Source organism: Pleurodeles waltl, chromosome 6 (genome assembly GCF_031143425.1).
Source record: "Pleurodeles waltl isolate 20211129_DDA chromosome 6, aPleWal1.hap1.20221129, whole genome shotgun sequence".
In the NCBI taxonomy this organism is placed as follows: Eukaryota; Metazoa; Chordata; class Amphibia; order Caudata; family Salamandridae; genus Pleurodeles; species Pleurodeles waltl.
The window spans coordinates 121,861,875-121,880,787 of NC_090445.1; the positions used below are offsets into that span (position 1 = coordinate 121,861,875).

The 18,913-nt window shown below is 42.4% G+C and overlaps 1 protein-coding gene across 2 annotated transcripts in view; it reads right to left on the bottom strand.

Annotated features, from left to right (window-relative positions):
- OSBPL7 (oxysterol binding protein like 7) overlaps window positions 1-18,913 on the bottom strand; it is a 223,334-nt gene that overhangs the window by 167,113 nt on the left and 37,308 nt on the right. Inside the window, exon 2 of one of the 2 annotated variants that reach the window (XM_069237506.1) lies at window positions 14,697-14,838. The exons of the other annotated variant lie outside the window; for it this stretch is intronic. The gene's annotated coding sequence lies outside the window, so the exon portion shown is untranslated. The remainder of the gene's footprint in view (window positions 1-14,696; window positions 14,839-18,913) is intronic. 2 annotated transcript variants of the gene reach the window in all.

An 18,913-nucleotide genomic window follows, 5' to 3' on the forward strand; every position in this document is an offset into this window, starting at 1 on the left:
ACCATTGTTAATATCTGTACAATAAGCAACAGGAACTTTTTGTCAGCACAAATTAAGAATACGATCCATGACTGTTCAAGGCCTCAAACATGGAGGTAGCTAGTTAGTGAGTATAATTCCAAAGGAGACCACTCTAGGCTTGTTTATTTGTGAAATATATCCTAACGGCTTCCAGCCTGGTAGTAGAGCGCTTTAGAAAATAACTGCTAAAGCATTAAGCTTTTTCATTTCAGTTTCGAAGATTTCATGGGAAAGGTTTGTTCTAATGGCTGGTGGGATTTAGTTTCACAGTTTCAGTCCACTACAATTCTAGGACTGTTTAAGGGTCCTCCTCTTTCTGTAGATCAGGAGTTTGGGCAGAAGGGATCTAGCCACTGCCCCCTCGAAGCAATTGCTTCATTTGTAAGATAGCATGGAGTGGCAGAGTACAGAGTTTAATGGATGATGTAGGAGCATCTAAGGGTGTTTCGGGTTTCAATCTGCAGCCAATTCAGAGAGATGAAGATTGGTGTTATATGGTCAAACTTCCCAGTACCCGAAACCAACCAGGCTGCAGTATGGAGTATTGGTTTCAAGGGAGCAAGATCCAGCTTTGGAAATTCAGTGAGCATTTTGTTCCTGCTGCGCATTCTTCACTAGTATTGGAGACTAGACCATTTGTTTAAAATCTTCGTCAGGTAGGAAGAGTTTGATTGCAAGTAGCAGCCTGATTTGCAATTGCAGTTTGTTAGCTCGTGAGCTAAAGTGGGACTGGAATTTCATCAACGATGAACCCTAATGTTTTGGCACAGATAATGACAGAAGGGCAACAATGTACGATGTTGAAAGCATTCAACTAGAATTGAACTAAAATTGAGAAGTTGGGAGCTAAGTCAGTAGGAACTCTGTTTTCAAAGGGATTAGTATGAGATGTTGATGTGTCATTCATTACTGTATTTTACCTGTCTGTGAAAGGAAGGTAATATCTTCCAAGAGGTGACCTTCAAGTAAAGCTCTGTGTCATCCACAAAGAGATTGGACAGGAGGAGTTTTTTAATTTTTTTAAAAAAAATTTAAGAAAAACACCAAGGTGTTCCATGTAAAGGTTGCAGAGGGTGTGCAAAAGTATAGAACTCTTAGGTAGACCCTGTTGGAAAGGTGAAGAATTGGAGCATAAGCATGAGATTTTTATCTCCTTGGTTCCCACTCTCTCATTCAGCTTCATTAGAAGTGTGTGAAGATCAACCGTATCAAATGCTGCAGGTCAAGGAAAGTGAGAAGACAGACGTCCCCCTTTATCAATGGTGACTTCACCATAAACAGTCAGAAGCACTGTAGCCCTGACATCTGACTGGAAGTTATCAGCAAGATGGCTCCCAGCAATGAATTTGGAATCTGTAGCTATTTTTTCAGAAGTGGACTTACTTGGCCTGCTTTATGGCTACATGAGACACAGCTCTATGAAAAGATGCACTGATCAAGGTGAATCCTAATTTTAGGAGGGAAGGGCAGATTTCTTTGATGACAGATGCATAAATGGATCACTGAAATGAGTTAAGGGTCTTACATGTGCAGTGGTTTGAGTAGATTTGATTGTGCGATTGCTCCGAGTACAGGAAGACTTGAATTTCACAGCCGTTTCTATGACTACCAGGGTAGTAGGTCAAGTCAATGGATTATTTCAATCTTCACCACTTTCTCAGTAAAGAAATGGTGAAGTTTTCATACTTTATGTCTGGGTTGTTATCAGGCAAGAAGGTGGGAGATTATTTGACAAAATCAAACAGGTTTTTAGGACTGTTCTTCACAAAGGTTTATCTATATACCAAAAAAGGATGCTTTGGCCTCAGTCATGTTTCTAGTCTTTTTTTAACTCTTTGTTCGCAGTTTGGTTAGGCTAAACATTGATGGATTCAGGTACCAGAAATATTCCACAGATCCAGTCTCCCTCAGCCATCCAATCCAATGTTTCCTCATCCATACACCTCTGCAAAGAACTATCATTCAGTGATAGTTCTCACACTGGATAGTCTCTCTTCAAAACTCAAGACCATACTGATCCAGCTTGCCACACCTGACGCGCTCCAATAAAACTTTCTGCGCTCATCTTAGAGGACCAGTTAGTTGAAACCTTGGCCTAATTCATCTTGCTTGCCCTACATTTGACACAGAAGCTACTTTCTTTAATAACTTGCTGGTTTCTTTAAACACTTGCTGGTTCCAGACGTCTGCCACACAGCAGAAGAGACCAAGGCTAAGCATTGATGACCCAAACAACTTCCGCCCCATCTGACTCCTGCCACACCTAAGGAAGATGCTAGATACAAACATACTGGCAGACACACAGAGCTATTTGTATTGTTGGCTCTTGATGACTTGAGAAGGATGATCAATAAAGGTGATGTTGGAGCTTTGGTGTTATTTATACCTTAACTTACTTTGGACAACACAGACCATGCCTTCCTCATCTCAAGACTTGTCAAACTGTGAGTGGCAGGCCTAATTGGCGGGATTCACTCTTTTCTGACATGTAGATGCGGGTTGGTTGCACTACCCTATACAGTGTCCAGGGTTATCACTTGTGGCATTATGCAGGCTCCATTGTGTCGCCCTTATTGTTGAATTGATGTATGCAACCCTAGGTCATCCACCTGAATCAGCATAGAGCCAAGATTCATATGTATGCTGATAACTGATATTTGGGCTAGACGTAAAGCTGGAACCAGTGTGAATCCATCCATCCATCTTTATTCAAATGCCTTTCCAAAACCAGCTGGTGAATGGTAGTTCATTTTCTTTAACCTAACCCTTCAAAGACCAAGCTTCCCATCAACACGGTGAAGTCCTTCAATCTCCCCCTTAACCACTTGATGGGTCCATCACTAGTGCTTCAGCTTCGTTGCTGCAACTTGTAGTTGACATAACCCGGGAGGAGTACCCAGATCCACCTATTTGGCCTTACTTCATGTGCCTTAAGACCAACACTATCACTTTTGGTGATGAGGCTTTCTTAATTGAAGTGGTTAAAGTCTGGAACTACTTGCCTCTGTTACTTCTCATGGAAATATCCATTCAAGGTTACAGGAAACCTTTCATGACATGATTCAGAACAATAACTCGGTCCCTGGTGTCTGAATACTTCTTGTCTTTTTAGCTTTCTATAGAGGTTTTTACTCTTAAATTGTAATATTATCTTACAGAATTACTTGTAGGTGTTATCATCACCCTGCCCAGTGAATGCAATACACCTTTAATGCTCAGCTGGTTTCACTTTGTTTTCTTTCATTAGCACCACAAACCTATGAGCACTCTATGTTATCCCATTTTAATTTAATCTCCATGTTGTCTCATAGCTTAATTTTCTGGAGAAGCTCTTGGAGCAAGCTGCAGCTGGGGTACACACACATGCTACAACATAACCTCTTCAGAAGGCATTAGTTTGAGGTGCTGAATAATGGCCTTCATGTCCCAGGTGATGCCCATCAGCTTGTGCTACTTAACCTTCCAATATCCTCTGGCACCACCAACCACAAGACAACACTTTAAGCTTTTTCCTTGTGCATACTTTTCAGTCGCAAACGTATAGTCATTCTAACCTTTTTTTCGTCTTGCCACTCTCAGCTCATAAAAATAGAATAAATCTTATCTGGCATCTTTCTATGACTTGTAGACAGGCTCAGGGATACAGCCTTATTCTTACTCTTCAACCTTAACATGAAGCAACTACAAACTATTTAGGACTGAGGATGTTTATTTTTCGGCACAAAAAAAGCACATCCACTGCGTAATTGCTTAGGCATCTAACACGAAAACATGGATTAAGAAAAGGGCAACTCCTGTTAGGTGCTCCTAGAACCTTAATGTGTGGGCCAGGAATAAAATAAAAATAAAAATAAAAAATTAAAAAAGTATTTTACATGGCAGGTAAGCTATCATTACATGTATGATTCCAAGCACACAAATCACAATATCCAAAGCAGCCCCACCACCCACATTACACTTCAGAAAACTCACCCACATATCACTTGTAACCCAACCAAAGCTCCAGAAACCAGAACATTGCATCTCATGCTGATACATGTTTATTTAGGTCTCCATCACGCAACCGACATAGCAAACAACCTGGACATTATTTTCATTACAAGTTGTAGCTCAGCCCATTGCATTGCTCCCCTTACTAATGCTGTGGGGCTACTATAGGGATGTCCCAAAGACCTCTAGGAGCTTAGTAGTCCTTTGATTACTGCTTGCAAGGTGCAGGATAGCGATGGGTGAAGGGTGCTCTTCCAACACTGCAGGAGTGGTACACTGACATGGCATATTGCAACACTCAGTCAGATGCTTATCATGACCTAATGCTGGCCCGCAACTGCCCGAAGGATACTTGGGGGCCCCCCTACCAATTCTTGCAAGTAGAGGAGTGGCTGGGGTAGCCTATGATGGGGGAGGGCAGTGTAGAACTACCGGCGGTGAACCCCGACTTCAGGTTGCCTGTGCTGATAACATCTGAAAAGTATGTCACTCGCCAATGGTTAACATGCCATTATAAGATGTATAGTAGTTAAAAATGAAAAAGATTAAAAAAAAAAAAAAAGACATAACTCAGCACCACTTCCACTCGTATCTGGAAATACTCGTCCTTCCAGACGAGAGAACATCACACATTTTCCACATGCTCAGGACAGGTGGAGGCTTCACTGTCATCCACAAGCCCTTATGGCTTTCAAAGATTCAAATGAAATGACTCATCTGCCACTTTCATCTTCACATCACAAACCATCAATTTCAACCTCATCTGTCACCCCAAAAACAACCACCACTTCGACAAGAATGTACCAACCTCACCACCAAAACGTCTGTCAATCACATCAGTATCTAAGCAAGGAACATCAACCTACCAGAGGATTCACCCACAAAACAAATGAAAAACGAACTCCTTGATTTTTGGCACTCAATATATTTCAGAATATGGTCACAAACTAGACAACACCCTTACGTTTGCCATTACCTCCAGGTCCACCATCAAATGTCATCCCTCCCTTAAAATCTATAAGAAAAGGCCAGATCACTATGCCAACCAATCCTTCTTCAAACATAAATCAACCACTCATCAAAGTTAATCCAAACCGTGTAAGTAACAGTACGTCTGTTTAAAGACCTTCCCACCTTCTCAAGGAAAGTCTAAACATTCTCACATCCACCACTCAACCACAAGGCAAAGTTAATTTATTGACTAGCACCCTTGTCACTAAGGCCAACATAAACATTTACATATTGCAAAACATACTGCGAAAAACGCCACCACAATAGTAAAATCCTCAGCCATTGGTATACTAAAGAAATACTGAACAGGGAACACACAGTCTGCAAACAAAACAAATAAAGGGAAGAAGATGTATTCACAATGGGACCTGGCCAAAAGTGATCAACTAAAGGAAAACCAAACAAACAAATCCCTCTTCAAAGGTGTAGGACAGCATCCACACAATCAGATTACCCATACCCCATTCAAATATACCATTCAAAACACAATAAAATGCCATTGAGAACGTCTTCATAAAAACGATCAACAAGACAAGAGATCACAGATTACATGAAAAACAACCACCCCTGGTAACCTAGCTCCCCCACTTATTGCTGCCAGGAAGACATTCCACACGTTCTTGATTCGCCAATATGAAAGCCATCCTTAGACCACTAATCAACCTCCTCTGAAGATAATATTCGCCCCCCATCTACTGGAGCATTTACCACTTGCACTCTCTGTAAAATAATCAATACCTTGCTCGTACAAGGCATCTTCTCAGGTTCCCTTCATACATCTATTCTGGTTATTCATACCTCATAAAAAGAAATCCCTCCTTTACCCTCAACAATTCAACCAACTATCTACCCCTCACCTACCTGCCCCATAAAAGCTCATAAAAAGGCAGCTATCAACTACTAAAACATACGGGCACAAACCACTTCTTACACAACTACTAGTGGGATGTTATTCCTCGCTTCAACACTAATTGCCACTAACCAAACTATAAACTTCATCCTCACAAAGGATAAATGGTGGCCCTTGCCCCCTTATCCTGCGAGAAATCTTTGCAACCTTTTACATTACTGAAAACCAACTCTGCAGCTTAATACACAAGAGAACCCCCCCAAAATGGGTTCTAATGGTTCTCCTATCCTTGTTTTCTTAGCCAGACAGCACACCTGCAAACCCTAAGTTTGTGATTGTCATTTGGATTCCATTCAAGGATCTATCCACTCACCAGCCGAATAAAAACAACAGAGGGGTTGCAATTATATACATTAAATCAATTAAATTACAATACATAATACATCACTCCTGCACTTCAAAGAGCAGATGTGCACAGCAAAACAAACATTCTATGCAGCACTTATTCTGCAAGCATTTAATATCTCTAAAGAGTTATTGCAATCGATAGATAATGTATTTGCACACAAATAATAGACATTATAACCAGCAGCAGACCAACATGCTATTTGTCCTACAAAAACAATGAAACCTTAAGCCCCAGGTTAGTTGAGAATCTAACCTTTCTATTCAATTCTATTCAAGCTCTCCCTTAAATAAGGCACTGTACCTAAAGAATGGAAGGCAGCATAGGAAAACTTCTACTGAAGAAATTCACCCTCTTACTTGAGGAGCCAAGGAATTTGCGTCTGATTTCCTTCATTGAATACAAAGGTGTATTACATCCTTTCCAAGATAGGTTTAGGCAGGACATTACAAACAGCTGGTGCTATCCTATGCCCAGGGTGATCTCCGCAGATTGGTGGATGGTGAGGCACCATTTTATTAGACCTTTCAGCTGTATTTGACAATCAATCAACCATGAAAATTTGTAAAGCAAGACTTCTCAGGGTCAGTTGTATTTGACAATCAATCAATCATCAATCATGGAATTTGTAAAACAAGACTTCTCAGCCAGGGTGGTATCTAGGTGATGAGACTGGCAATATCAACCATAGTCTCCTGCTCAACAGATTACAGGCTTTCAGCATTAACATCCTTGAACTTTAATGGTGAGAGTCTTCTATATGAAGAATCTCAGGTTGTTTTCCTTCCTCCATGAAATCAACTGAAACAACAGATTAAGTATGGAGTCCTGCAAGGACCATTGCTTTCTCCATTACTGTTCAATATGTATATGGTCCCTTTGGCGTACACTCTTCATTCATTGGGGTGCACATTTACACATATGCTGATTACTAGGAGAAGTCTAGAAAACTAGCTGAATGCATAATGCTTGCAGCTGAATGCCTGATCAAGCCGTTCAACATAATTCTACCACCTATCACCTACCCTGAAAGATATATACTGACTGCCATGTCAGACCATGCCATGTTCAAAGCATGCTGCATCATTTACAGAAACGTAAATAACAGCACACTCCACCCTGCCACCTGGAAGACAGAAAATTACTCTTGTGGTCAATGCGGCACAAGAAGCCATCATGAGTTTGAAAATAAAAGCTACACAAAACAGATACAAAGCATGTTCACACTTTTTTTTCTCTACAAATCCAGATAATGGGCAAGCATCAACCCACACACCAGACTTAAAGCCCAATCCCATGGCCTTGCAGTTCAGGAATGATCTGGAGATTGTGTCTTGCAGAAGCATCTAAACAACCAATGAAAGTCCCCCTTCACCCTTGCCCATGTGTGACATGATGACAGCTCCTTTTCCTGACCAAGAGATATGATCTTCAATCATTCCCCTCTTACTTCCTGTATCCTGATGTTGCAATATACAGTGGTCTTTGCTAGGTTTGCCGTTTGTAAGTACTTGTACACACATACCGCCACACACGAACATCATCATTCAACCATATGTGAACAACACTATTTCTCACTTAGAGTCCCAGGTGCCTCGGATGTCAGGAATCAAACAGAATACCATGACGCCCTTCAAAGCTGGATGATCTCGGTTTCCTCAGACTAAACCCTGACAAGATGGAGTTTCTACTTATTTTCCAAAATTATCTCCCCAACCACCCTCTCTGGTGTGGACATTTCTCTCCTCCTAACATCTCCACAATTCTAGTCCACCATTCAAAAAAACTCAATGACATTTACTGATTTAAAAAAAATCACAATACCAAAAAGGCCAAAGCTGCTGAAGTCATCAAGCCACTTCTTTGCTCATGAGCCGCTATTGGTTTTCATCAGATGAGGACTCACCTTCAAAAAGATGTTGAATTATACACAAAAGCACAACACCTCAGTCAGCCTTACAACTTCAAAATATATTTAACACTACTGGTGGGTCACAGAATTACAGGAACAAAATCATTAAATACATTGTTCTCATGGTTCTGGAAGTGTATCAAACTCTGCCCTGGAAGAAATATGCTTGCACCCCCTTTATACTAGCATTCCAAACAGCCTCAAAAACCCATATGTTCCTCTCTAGTTTTCTCACCACTCTCAAATTAGGTATCTTCTCTACCTTTCAAGTCTTGGGAAGATCATCTTCTTAATATATTTCCAATTCAAAAAATGATCTGCTACCCAAGTAGCGCAATTCATGTTAAAAAATGCTTTTATTAGTAACGCTTTTACAGCTTCCAGAACCACAACTCAGAGGGTAGGGCTGGGCACATTTACGCAGCTTCTACCACCACAGAGGTGACAAAACAATGAGCTGAGAAAATGTGGGAAGCTCGAACACCACAAACATAGCTTCCTGTTTTCTGAGATTCATAACTGTGATCCTTCCTGCCTTGTGTACGTCAACCAGCTCTGGGGAGGGGTGTACTGAATGAATAGGGCATGGGTGCATGTGTAAGTAGAATACGTATGAATACAATGTACCAATTTTGCAAAAGACAGAGGTCTTATGGCGTACATGGGTTTATGTGACAAGAAGTAGTGGTCCCTCATCAGTCACAAGAAGTAAAATGGTGCCTATTTTCACACTGAAGAGATTTTGTTTTTAAAATTTTTTTTTGAGACAGTCTCCTTTTTTACGTAGTTGCACTGGGCTAGCTTAGTACTATTCTAATTTGCTACGTTAACTTTGTAGATTGTGGCCAGTTGACTTTCTTAGATTGTTTTGGGGACAGGATTTTTCCCACTGCTATTACGCCGGATAAGGATGTGGCAGGTCGCGATTAACCTCTCACCATTTTTTTCCAGCTGTTGCGTGACGCTCCAGGCCAATTAATGCCAGCTGCAGCATCAAAGACAAGCCTCTGAGCTGGCACACCCCACTTCTGGGAATTTCATCAGTTATGTTCAGGGCAGGCTCAGCGGTTTGGACCGCAACTTCCTGATTCAGGCACATTTTTCTCTGGAACGTTCATAGTGAGGAAACATTTGATAATACTGTAAATGGTATCCAGGCCAGCTGGTCCTAAAACTATGCTCCTCAATGCTCTTTACCTTCCTTACCATTCGCTGGAAGCTTGGAATTTGCATTTAAAATGACTGCTTGATGTATAATCATAAGAGATTGTAGGTTACAGGAGCATTCAAATCCATTACCAGCAGAACGGTCAGATGGGTTGTCAAAAAGTAACCATGTCTAGGGGCTTTTAAAACTGCACTTCGTAAGGAGAAGGATCAGGCTAATAGAAAATGTCTGTTGGTTAACACTTCTGAAGGCAACTGCAATGAGGAGTATCAAGGCAACTGTTAAAAATTGGGTCTTTGGTTGACAGTCAGGTTACCCCTTGTTCAAGCAAGCACCCTCACTCTAGTCAAGGTAAAAGAGAATCACCCTCAGCTAACCCCTGCTTACCCCATTGGTAGCTTGGCAGAGCAGTAGGCTTAACTTCAGAGTGCTAGGTGTAAAGTACTTGTACCAACACACACAGTAACTCAATGAAAACACTACAAAATGACAACACAGGTTTAGAAAAATAGGAAATATTTATCTAAACAAAACAAGACCAAAACGACAAACATCCACAATACACCAGTCAAGTTATCAATTAAAAAGCAAAAAGAATATTTCTGTAGTTTAAAACACACATTAACTCGGTTAGCGTAAAAATGTACCTTGGGTGCGTCAAAAATAACCCCGCACGGGCTAGTGTGCGTCAAAAAGGGCTTGCGATGCCTCGATTTCACTCACGAGCGACACCTTGGGTCATTTCTCCTTTCGCCGGGTCGGGTGCGACGTTTCTTCCCTCCACAGGAGAGCGATGCGCCGATCCGGTCAGAACTCTCAGGTCCGGGCAGGCCTTGCGTTGTTTTTACACGCCCAGCGGTATTTGCGTCAGAAATACAGCAGCACCATGATCCAAAAACCACGCAGCGCGGGTTGCGATTTCCCAGCTTCCGTCACCGATGCTGCGTGTCGTTTCTCCAGATCCGTGTGTCGATTCTTCGGTTGCGTTTCTGGCTAGTGCATTTTCAGCCACGGAGCCGGCGGCGCGTCGCTTCTTCAGCCGCAGATCGGAGTTGCGTCAATCTTTTCCCGGCACGGCGCTCTGTGCATGGATTTCTTCCTCTTAGGCTGGCAGCTTCTCCTTTCAGGGTCCCAGGAACTGGATGGACACCACAGGGCAGAGTAGGAGTCTCTACAGAGACTCCAGGTACTCCCAGAAAGAAGTCTTTGCTGTCCCTGAGACTTCAAACAGCAGGAGGCAAGCTCTAAATCAAGCCCTTGGAGATCTTCTCAAGATGGAAGGCACACAAAGTCCAGTCTTTGCCCTCTTACTCTGGCAGAAGCAGCAACTGCAGGATAGCTCCACAAAGCACAGTCACAGGCAGGGCAGCTCTTCTTCCTCAGCTCTTCTCCAGGCAGAGGTTCCTCTTGGTTTCCAGAAGTGTTCTAAAGTCTGTGGTTTTGGGTGCCCTTCTTATACCCAATTTCTCCTTTGAAGTAGGCCTACTTCAAAGTAAAGTCTCTTTTGAATGTGAAATCCTGCCTTGCCCAGGCCAGACCCCAGACATTCACCAAGGGGCTGGAGACTGCATTGTGTGAGGACAGGCACAGCCCATTCAGGTGTAAGTGACCATTCCTCCCCTCCTTCCTAGCACAGATGGCTCATCAGGGAATGCAGACTACACCCCAGCTCCCTTTGTGTCACTGTCTAGTGTGAGGTGCAACCAGCCCAACTGTCAAACTGACCCAGACAGGGAATCCACAAAAAGGCAGAGTCACAGAAATGGTATAAGCAAGCAAATGCTCACTTTCTAAAAGTGTCATTTTCAAACACACAATCCTAAAATCAACTTTACTAAAAGATGTATTTTTAAATTGTGAGCTCAGAGACCCCAAACTCCACATGTATATCCGCTCTCAAAGGGAATCTACACTTTAATCAGATTTAAAGGTAGCCCCCATGTTAACCTATGAGAGGAACAGGCCTTGCAACAGTGAAAAAATTTTAGCAATATTTCACTGTCAGGACATGTAAAACACATTACTATATGTCCTATCTTAACCATATACTGCATCCTGCCCTTGGGGCTACTTAGGGCCTACCTTAGGGGTGTCTGACATGTAAGAAAAAGGAGGGTTTGCCAAGTCGAATTTACAGTTAAAACTGCACACACGGACACTGCAGTTGGCAGGTCTGACATGATTACAGAGCTACTTATGTGGGTGGCACACCCAGTGCTGCAGGCCCACTAGTAGCATTTGATTTACAGGCCCTGGGCACCTCTAGTGCACTGTACTAGGGAATTACAAATAAATCAAATATGCTAATCATGGATAAGCCAATTACATACACAGTTTGTAAAGGAGCACTTGCACTCTAGCACTGGTTAGCAGTGGTACAGTGCCCCGAGTAACAAAAACGGTAAAATCAGAGTCCAGCACACATCAACAACCTGGGAAACAGAAGCAAAAAGTTAAGGGAGATCACGCCAAGGATGAAAAGTTTAACAGCAACACCAACTGAGTAATTACAGAACTTAGGGCCATATGTACGAACACATTTTCCCATTGACACAGAATGGGAAAAAACCTTTGCTGCATCTGGCCCTAAATGCTCTATTTCCATTCCACAATGAAATCAAGTGTGTCAAAACTAAACCGTAATTTATATCTAATTTCGAGACTGCCACAGAAAAAGTTACTTATCTTCGGTAATGCTCTTTCTGGTGGATACTTTATCTAACTGCAGATTCCTTACCTTGTGAATATTCCCCAGGCGTTAGACTGGATCTGGAAACTCAAAAGCAGTACTCCTGCATGCCAGCAAGTGGAGTGTGCAGACCTGCACCTATGTCATTCCACTCCAGAATGACAAGCAGGCCACATACAAACGCCAACCAAGTGCACCGACATCAGTTGTTTTCGAAGGCTTGTACGCACCATCAGACTCAGAACCCATTTGAAAAAGTGGCTTCATTAGTATGCAGATCTCTAGTTTGGGACTTTTTATTTTATTTTTATTTTATTTTTTTACAAGAAAGGAGTCCATTCCACAATGGGCAGGTGGGAGGGCAGTGTGAAATCTGTGGTTACATAGAATATCCACCAGAAAGAGCATTACCGAAAGCAAGTAACTTTTTCTTCTGAGGGATACTTCTAACAGCACATTCCTCCCCTTGTGAATAAACACCAAAGCCATACCTTCCCTTGCTGGTGGGTCTGTGGATTGGTTCAGATCAAAAAGTTCTGCAGTATCAAACAGGCAAAATGTCCATCCCTGCAGACTTGATTGTCAAGGCAGTAGTACTTCATGAATATATGCTTTGAAAGCCACACAGCAGCTTGAAAGATATCCAGGACAGGTACCCAGCATGCCAACGCAGTAACAGCAGCCTAACCTAGAATGGAACAAGCTTGCACATTTTAATGCAGCGTACTATCCATCTAGACAATTCTTTTCTACAGTGCCTTGCCATTCTTTGCTTCGTAGAAACCCAAAAAGAGCTGATCACCCGGTCAGTAGTCTCTGGGATAATCAATATAAAAACCGAGGGCTCTCTTAGGATCCAAGTGAAGCACTCTCATCTTCTTTCCAGGGTTAAGGCAGGGCAGAGAATGCCAGAAGGAGAACAGCCTGGCTAGCATAAAAGGGCGTTACCATTTTAGGAAGGAATGCCAATCATGTCCTCAAAACCAGTTTGTCAGGAAAAATGGTGTTTAAGGAGTGTGGACAGAGTGCCTGAAGTTCACTCACAGTGAGCTGATATTAAGGAAATAAAATAAAGACGTTTTTAATGTTAAAAATTCAGTGGATAACTGAGCATCGGCTCAAAAGGGATCACATAAGGAAGGTGCGGACTAGCATTAAGTCTCACTGTGGCATAACAGGCTTTGGCAGCAAAAAAAATGTGCAAACCTTTGAGGAATCTCATCACAAAAGGTACTTTAAACAAAGAAGGCTGATCCGGTAACCGTTAAAAGCTGAAAGAGCCAATAAGTAGCCTTTAGCAGTGCCCAAACCAAGTCCTTCGCTGGCCTTGTTGGCTGGGCGTCAAGTCATCTCCTTAGCAACCAGCAACTATATCATGCCCAAGCAGACCATCCACCTGTAGCTAACTGAGCATTGGGCAGTCGCTCCCACAACCATGCTAGGAGCACTGCCACCTAAGAAAGTCAAGCGGAGCATACATCTTACTTGTATTCACAGTTACGTTATGCACTGCACAGAGGTAGAGGCGTGAAGCAGGCAAGTGGGTGGAGCTGTGTGAAACAGTGGACACATGTAAAAGAACAGTCTATGCCTTTCAGTTTCACAGTGTATTTGAGCAGCGTAAAAACTCAGGGTGTGTGCAGAAAAATTACCATTTGGGTTTGATTATAGTGCAGCCCTGGCACCAAGGGGAAGCGGAATAAGTAATATGGTAATAGGAACACAAGCCATGTGTTTTTACAGATATCATTCAAGGACGTTTCCATAGGTCGAGGACACCTGACTGGAATGAGGAAAGCCAGCAGAACACTAACCTCTAAGAATCTCGAAACAACAAACTGAAATCATAAGTAGCATTTACCCAAAATAAATAAAAAATATATCTCTTTAGTAGCTATCTGCTGTGATTACACACAAGTAAATATCGCAACCTATTACATGAATGAAAATAAGTGAAAATAACATGTTAGACAAGGCTACTTCAGTGCTAAGAATGAGCATCATCACATTATCAAGGCATCAATTCACTGGGATGTTTATGAAAATATAATTGCACATAGAAAGTAGTCGTTTTTTTAGCCTTAGCAATGTTTTGGACGAACACATTGGGAAAACTATGAATCTGCATAGAAACTGGGATCTATTTTGAGTCTTAATAATTCTTTGGAGTAATTTTGTGTATACTGATGAATACATATACTTCAACTGGTGATGTATTATTAACTATTATCAATGGATGTTATTATTTTCCTATTGGCGATATAAAAATAATTACGTTATTTCTTAGTGGTTTAGTTTGTTATGCATATTTTAATCATTTATTAACGTTTACTCCCCACGACTTCTTCATGTTTGACAAGGCCACTAACTTCACTTCTATTGCCACATTTCCCATACGTATGGGGGGTGAAGGTGTATGGTGAAGGGAGCAATGTAAGAAAAAATTAGGAAGACTTACAGATCTAAAAAAAATGCAGACCACTTTAATGAGACTGTGAGATCTACTCCTGCAAGCCCCAGATTAGATAAAGGTTGGTGAGTCGACCAGGGAAGGATAATTGGGAATGTTTATTAATCTATGACCGACGGGGCCGAACCATCTTATTCGACGGTTCGTTAGTTACAAAGATTCAGCACTTATCAACCTACCTTATTCTGTCATCGAAACACATAGGTATGTTTTCGTCATCTCGGTGCACACAGAACAGGCCAGCCCGATGACATACTCTGAATCAGCAAGGAAACCCCCGACATGTTTCGGCCTTATTCGACCTCATCAAGAAAGTAGAGCCTGTTAAAAACCAACAATGAATTCAGAATTACATGAAGTTTCGATCACAGATGTGTTTCCTGTCACAGCCAGCTGACTGCGAAAATCAGTAATGCTCTTTCTGCTCACCTACAAATCATTAAAGAAAAACAAGATGTGTGCAGTCAACAAGAAGTGCTCACGCGAACAGCCACATTAGACACGAACTATAATGATCAAGCACTGCAAAGTCAATGGGTATATCTGTGGGTTGAGCCATTTGTGTCCTTACATGACCAGCTACAATCAGTTAAAAAGCTACTTGCAGAGAATCATTTATTGAAACTAATTTGGACACTGAATACTACCAAAGAGAGGCACCAGGACACCAAATAATTCATCAGACTGTAACTTCACTCTTCAGTGCTTGTCCACGGATCGTGGATACTCGGGACAGGAACTGCAACCACACAGTACCGGAGAGGGCTACAAGCTACCCACGGCCGACGGATGGGAGGGATGCGGGTGGGTGGGTTACCGCCAATATATCATCTCGGAACCCTAGCAATAAATCCGAACTAAGGGACTTCGATGATACAGCTGAGCCACGAATCATCGTCAGGATGAAAGAAACACGCGCACAGCGGTGCCGTCCTCGGTGTCTTTATTCTTACACACTCTATCCCCGATACTGTGATGCCCCCGCATGGGCGCCCTGTGGACTCGTGAAGGAAAGGGACTGAAATGGTGACATGGATCAGTGCAACGGATGAACAGGCCGTTCACGGTGGGTATTGCATTCACTCTGGGTACGGCGCTGCTTTCGGCTGGGGCAGCGCTGGATGACCACCACATACATGGTGTGGGGGGACTGCGCCATCAGGATGACCTCTCGCAGCTGAGAAGAAGTACTGCCTCCCCCAAAGAAGGGTCCGTTCACCTCACCGAGCCACGCAAAGAAGGTAGGAGGTGACCCGTGAGCCAGTGTGAGGGATCAGTGTGTACCAGTGAGAACACAAGGGGCAGGCCTCGACCCCTGAAGAGCAGACCCTTGCTTCTGAGCCCGGGTGTGACACTCACTATCTACGCTTTCGAAGCCAAGGAACACCGAGGCCGTTCTCTCATTACACACTAGCACATATTCTCACCTCATAGGGATGAGTGGAGTAAAAAAGTAATGCTTCTAGCCATGAAACGTCAGAAGTATTCATAGGCTGGCTGGTTCTGGACTCTTGCCTCCCTCTGTGCCTAGGCTAGCAATGGCAAACCAGATTGCTTGTTATGTTCTCCATTAGGTTCTTAAAGTTGGAAAAATGATTTATCCCAGTCTCCAGCATCCTACTCTACTACTAAATTACTTTTTTGTTCTTGAAGTGGTGTGCTTAAAAAATGATTTTAATAAAGCTTCTACATTTCATCAAATAACCGGATTTCCCCTCCTAAAAGGATACAGAAGCGTTTGATGTAGCCATTGCATTGTCAGGTACAGCCATTATATGCTGTACTGACATCATAATTTAAGTTAGCGCCATCGTATTGTCCGCTAGTGCCATCATATGCCCAGGCACCAATGTCACATCGTCTGGTACTGCCATCAGAGGCTCAGGCTCTGCCATCACATTGTCAGGTATCGCCATCATATGCTCTCGGACCGCCACCAGATGCACACGTATTGCCTGAATTAGAGCGGCCTTGTGTGCCTACGCACAAACATCATAGGGCCAGCTACTCCCTCAAATGTTAGGTACAGGCTTGGTCCAGCTTCACATGCCTAGATGCTGACAGGGCAGGTTTGGTGCAGACATCACATGTTATGTGCAGACTGATAATGCTGGAGAAAAACCGTCAGAAGCTACTTACAGTCTCACATTCCCAGACACAACGATCTGTAGTAAGGGAATTCATATAAAATCAAGATGATAGAACTGAAAGAACTCAACTAATTCAAACGATTCATTGTAAAAACTAATAGAAATGCTATTTGTTCCAAAATAGAAGAAAAAAAATAAAAATAAATCAAGAACAGTTAGCAAAAATACATTTTAATTTAGTTAAACATTAAAAAAAAGTTAATTGCAGAGATTAGTGGATCCCGGTTAAGGAGCATAACTGGAATATTAATTCGCAAAAATGAGTAAAGAAATCAAAGTCAGGGGGAGCGGAGCAGGGGGAATGAGTTTAAGCACCAGGTGGCCATACAAAAAGTGGAAAAAGGGGAGCATGAGAGCTTTGGACATTAAATTAATTAAAAAATGTATGAAGGAGTGGGGTTAAGAGTATGCACCCCCCACCAAAAACAAGGGGTCAGGGGTAAAACGGAGAGATGGAAATGAAATGCAGGGGTAACAGTAGCAAGACGGTACAGGTATAGGACACCGGAAAAGCAATTAAAAAAAGTAACAAGCATTTGCAATGCAATGGGTCTCGCGTTTGCTGGAGTTAGAGCTATTAGCGTTGTAATTTCCTAACTGGACTTTTCTTGCCACACAAACAGAAAATAAAAAGTAAAACAGTTGACATAAGCAAGCAGATTCAAAAATTAGCCGTGAGAGCGAAGGAGAGACACAAAAGAAAAAAAGAAGTTCACTTGCAGTCAAAGTTATCGGCAAAAGTGCATTTATCCATGTAACAGAGTTGATGGCCAAGGCGATAAAACTGCCCTAAGGAGGGACAAACAAAGCAGTTACCAACGAAAACAAAAGATTTTTGAAGGGCAAGCCGATGAACGAGCGATAGTGATGGGGGTGCGGTGGGTGTGGTTAAAAGCCCAGCTACATACCAACACTTGGAAAAGCAGCGCTGCTATGCTTAACCTAAAAAGTCATTGAGTGACAGGACATGAGAAATAAGTGGAGGTAATGGGAAGAAACATGGAGTTCCAATATTAATAGAATGTCCAATTTGTAAAGGTAAGTAAAGTCGTTTTCAGAGGAAGAAAACATTCTATGTATTCTTTTACACCAAAAGGTAAATGCCATTCATCCTGAAAATTAGGATCAAGTGTGGTCACCAGGTTTCTTAGACATGGTATTTCCATTAAATTACATACAAACACATTCTCATGTGCCTGGGTATTCATTACATGCCCAGCCACAGCTCGTTTGCAAGCTTCAGCCTCCCATGACTGGTACCATAATTAATGTGAAGCTTCAAAGGGCCAAGACACGGACAAAACAAGCTATAATACAGAACTACCTGCACTTATCACTTGCAACGTAAAGGCTTGTATTTTTAGATACTACCAAACAAAAGGTGCATCCTGATTTGTCTGGGTACGACCATTATATGTCCAACAGCTGTTGTATAATTAATGACTACAGGTGCAGCCACACTCAAGGGTAAAGACTCTACCTCTACACTTGTCTCAATGGCTACCATCACGTTGACTGGTAGAGGTGATGGGTGCATGGGGGGTTAGAAAACAGCAGGATGAGATGAGACCCCTTCTTTTTGCTTTGGGCAGAAGGCAATAGGGTCGGAGTAAGGAGCATCACATTGCAAGCAATCTCCTCAAACCTCAGCTCAGACCAGAAGATGCTGGATGGCTGAAGTTCTCCGCCATGCCACAGGACAGATCTCTGCCTCATGGACATCTCCTGCCACCTCTAGAAAGAAGTAAGGAATATTGTGGAGAAAGAAACCTCAAAACGAATGTCCTTTTCCCACACCCTTGCTTTTCTGCTTTTGACTTAGCTAAAAGCTACAGGCAAGGCAACGTGGGAAAGGAGAGTGGACTACCTAGTCGACATCAGTCTACTGGTCTCTTCCTCATCACTTCCATTTGATGCGCTGAGAAAGGAAGAAGTGTTTAATCTCTGGCTCCTACACAACCATTCCCCAACCAGTCCAGAGGAGGGCTGCTGATGGACAGGATTAAAAACAAAGGGGTGTGAATAACACTGATCAATCACACATGGCCACGGCCACACACACTTTCTTACTTAAGGACATATACTAAACTACAAAAACATTTGGCAACTCGACAACCCATCCATAAAGTTTCATCAATCCATTCAGCAACTACCTTGAAGTTTACTTAAATAAATATATCACAGTTACACGTCATTAATGCCACCAGACGTAACAGCCAAGAAATGGACAACTGTGCACCCCAGCA